This window comes from Felis catus, chromosome E1 (assembly GCF_018350175.1).
Source record: "Felis catus isolate Fca126 chromosome E1, F.catus_Fca126_mat1.0, whole genome shotgun sequence".
Lineage (NCBI taxonomy): Eukaryota > Metazoa > Chordata > Mammalia > Carnivora > Felidae > Felis > Felis catus.
The window spans coordinates 61,786,614-61,791,839 of NC_058381.1; the positions used below are offsets into that span (position 1 = coordinate 61,786,614).

The 5,226-nt window shown below is 52.3% G+C and overlaps 1 long non-coding RNA gene across 1 annotated transcript; it reads right to left on the reverse strand.

Annotated features, from left to right (window-relative positions):
• Nucleotides 1-1,162: 1,162 nt before the first annotated feature.
• Nucleotides 1,163-3,515, reverse strand: LOC109494132. The gene is made up of 3 exons (XR_002738254.2): nt 3,172-3,515; nt 2,448-2,595; nt 1,163-1,718 (listed from the first exon to the last, which is right to left on the reverse strand). It is a non-coding gene; the product is annotated as an uncharacterized LOC109494132 (long non-coding RNA).
• Between the last annotated feature and the right edge of the window lie 1,711 nt (nt 3,516-5,226).

Below are 5,226 nucleotides of genomic sequence, written 5' to 3' on the forward strand. Positions count from 1 at the left end.
AAAATACCTGAGCAGTTCTCTTCAAAGGTGTCAAAGGTTGAAAAACCAAGAAGGAATCAGAAATGGTCACAGATCAAAAGAGGAGTGGACGTGAGGACTTCATGCAACGTTGTGTCCTGTGCTTGTCAGCATCACTGTGCCCCTGTGTGTGAGGGTTTTGTGCACGTGTGTGTCTAAATGTGTGTAAGAGTTGGGCATGTGGGAGTGCACGAGTGTGCATATGATTTGCGTGTGAATGTGTGTGTATGAGCACGTATGATTTGAGTGCGTGCATGTGTGTGTGGTTTGTGTGGGTGTGTACACGTGCAAGTGTGTGGATGTATGTGCATGAGTGTGTATATGATTTACGTATGCAAGTGCACTAGGAGATTTCCAATCATAGCATATATGGCAGCCAGACTTTTTAGGATAATATAGAACCAAAATCCTTAATAATTCCTATAATCCACCAATTTTAGTTTATGAATACTAAATCTTCCTCACCCTAATGACCAATTTAGCAGATTAAAAAGTGCCTTAGTCGTGTTTTACTACAGAATTGTGTGCCACGGGCGTGGATGTTTTATCAGAATGCCACCAGCTGCAATGACACATTCCCAGCCCACACTGGGCACATGTGGGCCACCTCTGTGCTAGCGAGGAGACCCTGAGGGGCCTTGAGGATGCTGCTCCTGTTCTCTCCTGCTAAGCATCACCTCAGAACCATAACCCCTTCACTACCCAAAGTGACTTAGGGCCACAACCCTTCCCGCCACACCCTTGGGAAGAGATGCATTTTGGGATTCAGGATGTTTCTTGAGTTTGGAGGAGGGAGGAGAGGCTGGCTCTTGGGGCCCAGAGTCCTTCCCAATGTGTGGACACTGGAGGGTCAGTTCTTTATCCCCATACACCCCAGGCCTCCTTTAGCACATACTCTGAAAACCATGTCTCATGGCCCCACAGGCACCCCTCTCTTCTCTGGAGTGCATCTGAGGCCCTGCAGAGGCCCAGATCTTAGTTTCTAAACAGTACCTTCAGTGAAAGGAACCAGGTTCCTTGGAGAAACGCCTGATATTAGGGCTGCACCTGTGCAGCTGGCATGCCCCCCCCCCCTGCATCTCAGCACTAGTCATGCCCCTGCCCCACCCACCCCTGCCTGGCAGCACCCGATGGTGGCAACGGGGGAACAGCTTCCCACATAGGGCCCCCTGCCCCAGGGTGCAGGGAGCAACCCAGCAGTGACGTGGAGACCCTCAAGCCCCCACGTGACAATAGCAACCCATCATCTGAGAGTTGAAGGGTGATTTTTTTTTTTTTTTTACCGGTTTTGTTTTAACCAAGCCTCCTCCGTGAGGTACTCTGGAGAGCACCAAGGCGTCTGGGTGGTGTCTGCCCTCCCAGGGCTCTCACCTGGTGGGCCTCAGCAGCAACAAGCCCAGCTGAGACATAGGGGGATCTGCAGAACAGCTCTGGCTGACATGAGTTCAGTGCTGTTGGGCTCCAAACCTCCGCTTGTTTCCATATAAGAAAACTGAGGGGAAGGTCAGCCGGTGTGTGTTCCAGACTTGCCTGACTCCAAGGCCCAGGCAAGGAAATATGCTTTGAGTGTGGGTTGAGCAGTGTCAGAGATGCGGAGGATGCCAGGACGCCGGGCTGCAAAGGTGGATGGGATGGCCTCTCCCACCTGCCACCGGCAGGTAAATCGGCCCAGCTGTTCTGGAGAGCAAGTTGGCAACGCCCTGAAAGAGAGTCGGAAATGCCCACCCTTCAGAGGAGCCTCCCCATTTCTGGGACTTCATCTGAAGGATATTCCAACGTGTGTGGAAAGATTTGGGCGGAAGTATTTCCTTTAGCGTTATTTACAACAGAGGAAAAGTTGGGCACAATAGCTTTTGCTCATGTAAAGTGAAAGAAGTAAATAAGTCATGGCAGTCCCAGCACTGTGTCCTGCTTCAGGGCAATCTAGCACCCCACACAGAGACTCAGGGATGTGGATGCAGCCAGAGCTGTCCATCGGAGCCTGGGCTTCGTGCTCTGTAACAGATCAGGTGAGATGACCTCAGTGAAGAGACCATCACTGGGCACAGGGTGGGTGTCAGTGAGAGAGCTGGCATCATTGACTCTCACTCTGGAGGCTCATGGGAGGGCTGCACACACACGCACACGACACTGCTCTTCCCCAAACGTACAGAGCAATACAGAGGGGCACCCCCTTCAGTAAACAGAGAGCAGCCACCTCCGGGAGTGAGTGGTGAGCAATTCTGTCACTGGAGCAAGCACAGGTGTGCACCTGCATGTACTGTACGTGCATATGTGTGTGTGCACCTGTTAGAGTGTTGCATGCATGCGTACGTGTGCTTGTGTGTGCGTGGGCCTTCTTCCCTCGTGTACAATGTCTTTCTGACCAGGGTCACGGTCACAAGGTTTAGAAGCCACGGCTCTGTGCCCCCTGCCTCCCTCAGGCTTACTAGTTCCTGGTTCTTCTCAACTCTTATTCCACCCCAAGGAGCAGTGCTGACACCTGCAGGGAGTCGTGCCGGGTGAAGTTTCTCCAGCCAGGGTCTCCGGAGCTCCCTGTTCCTGTAGCCGCTGAGCCTGGCCTTGCTTCAGACGGGGCTAAGGACAAACACATATCCACATCTTTAGATTTTCCCTCTAAAACAGTTTCATGGTAAGACACCACATCAGAGAACAACAGCTGCCGGTGGGAAGCGTTTGGAGGGAAGTGTCCTTCCACATGGCTCCACCTTGTTCCTGGGCACCACCCCACTGCCTCCTGGGGGTCACTGTACCATGTCATCTATAGGGCATGGGAGGCTGAGGTCCAGGTGAGCAGAGGGTGCCGTTGACAACAGGCCTCGTCCCCTGGTCCTTTCGAGGGCTCCTTGGTGTTTGGCCTCTTCTATGGGCTCTTATACCACATGCCACTCAAATAACCTTCCAAATTCTGGAAAGACACTGACTATCCTATTTTCAAACAATCTACATTACTGAATGCTTTGCACATGACCTACTTTTGAGTGTAGTAATGGCACAATCCAATGTAGAATTGTTTGGAATTGTTATCTTGATGGAAAAACAGATGTTGTACCATTTTCTTAACAGGCCAACTCACTACCACTTTGTCGACCTCAACCTTTCATTGGGATTTGTGCCCCGAGACGCAGGAGTCAGGGGATGATCGAAACGCACCTTCCGCTCGGCCGCCAGCTGTGTCTCTGCGTCTCCGGCTCCAGTGGAGAATGGTAGACACTGCTGCTCTCTGGCCCTCTTCTCTTCTGTTGGGCGATCAGCCGGCCAGGCGTTGACTCACCAGAGCCGCAGCCTTGTTACCTGCCAGGCCCTGTGGGGAGTAGCGTGTTGAGCGTGTGTTGGTGGCTGTGTGCATCTTTTTTTCCCTTTTGTCTTCTCTCCTTAAGCTGCTGTTTCTGTATCTCTGGGTTAAGTCGCACACAGAGTGGATTGATGGGCTTGTGTGGGTGTGTCTGCACATCGGAGAGCTTCCGACAGAGATGGGGAGAGCAGGAGAGGGCGGCCCTGTCTTCCTGCCCAAATGTTAACTGGATTCTGTTTTGCTTCTGTTCTTGGGAGGGCTTTTGCCTTTAGCCCACCTCACCACTTACCTGGGAGCCTGCCAATGATCCACGGGAGCATCTCTGTGGCCTCAGGCACCCTTTTCTGTTTGTGGCCCGCTGAGCTGTGGAATGTGGGAGGAGAGACCCGCTGCCCTGACCTGTGCCAGACCTGAGGTTGGTGTGGAAGCCCCCTGGCCCCCCACGTGCATCTTTTCCACCCCCTTCCTCCAGGTGGTTTTCCTTTGAACGCTCCCCCTGAACAGTTAAACCACACTCGGAACAGAAAACTGTTTTGAAAGCTGCTTTGCACCTGCGTCTGACAAAGACCTTCTTGAGGGTCACCCCCCCCTACCCCCCCCCCCCCCCGCTTCCGAGCGGGTGAGGGATGTTCAGCTGCTGGCTGTGCCGCCCAACTGCAGCCTGTGGGCCCCTGGGAGGCACAGATATTCTGTTCATTATTTATTGAGCAAATGTTCCTATAGGGCACCCTAGGAGAGTGTTGACTCAAAAGTGTGAGTCCGTCCTTTCTTCAGGACATTTAGAGACTATTCTGCTGTCTTTTCATCGCCAAGTCTCTCAGGGCTGTGCACCACTCAGCAACTTACTTATGACACTTGTGTTTGTAAAAAGCACTTTCACTGGCACTTACTGTGGGCTCCTGTTAGATGTCCTCCTGGGCTTCTAACTGGGGCATGTGCCTGGCCCGGCATTTGCTGGGACCGGCACAGTTTCCCGTCTCAGGGAGGAGCTTCCTCACCTCAGGGCTGTCAACCGCGATTCCTGCTTTGTCAGTAGAATCAGTGTGGCCTCATCATCCTCAACGGCAGGGTTTTCTTACTAACCTGCAATGTGAAGAATATGTCTTTCTACCACCTATTAGGCCTGGGTTTGTTGACAACTAGACTTTCGGTTTGAGTGTGTTACAGGTCCAACAGGTACCCAGACCCTTATTCTAAAAGTAGATGCATATACAAGCCACCACATGTTTGCTTACACAGTGATCCCTAAGGATTAGCTTGCGTTCTCTTCTCGTGAGAGCAGGTTAGCTGGGTGGGCCAGGGTTTCGAATACCCTTGCGTCCCCCAGATAATTCCCCAATAAGCTGCTGAGGTTGGAGGCTTGGGGAATTCCCAAGACTGAACATTGCCTGTGCTAACAGGCCTCAAGAGGAGAGCAGCCTTAGCACAACTCAGTGTCCGTGAGTTCCATGTTTCTGCACCAGAGGTGGGAGGTCTGACACTCCACTTACTTTTTCCTGACTTTACCACAGGACTTGTACTGAGAGATGATATTTATATATTTGCCTAAAGTTCAAAAAACACACCTGGCATCTAAGGATTTTGCCTGCTGCTGCGGAAGTCCCTAGGTGTGCCCCCTTGTCTGTGGGCGTTGCCGTTTGTTTCAACGTCCTTGCATGTGTCTGTGGCCCTCTCCAGGCCAGATGCGCAGCTGGAGTGGAAGTCACTGAGAGCGGCTAGCAGACAGCAGCGAGTGCTCAGGGGCCTGTGTGCTCTCGGGCACTGCCGGCCACTCGTGGCATTCTCCCTCACAGCCCTTGGTAAGGAAATTTCTCAGCAGACACTTTCTGGAAAGTGCAAGAGTGACTTCACTTAAGATCATGGCAAGAGTGGGGCGAGATTGAATTCAAGCTGTTAGGTGAGGCTGTGAATGG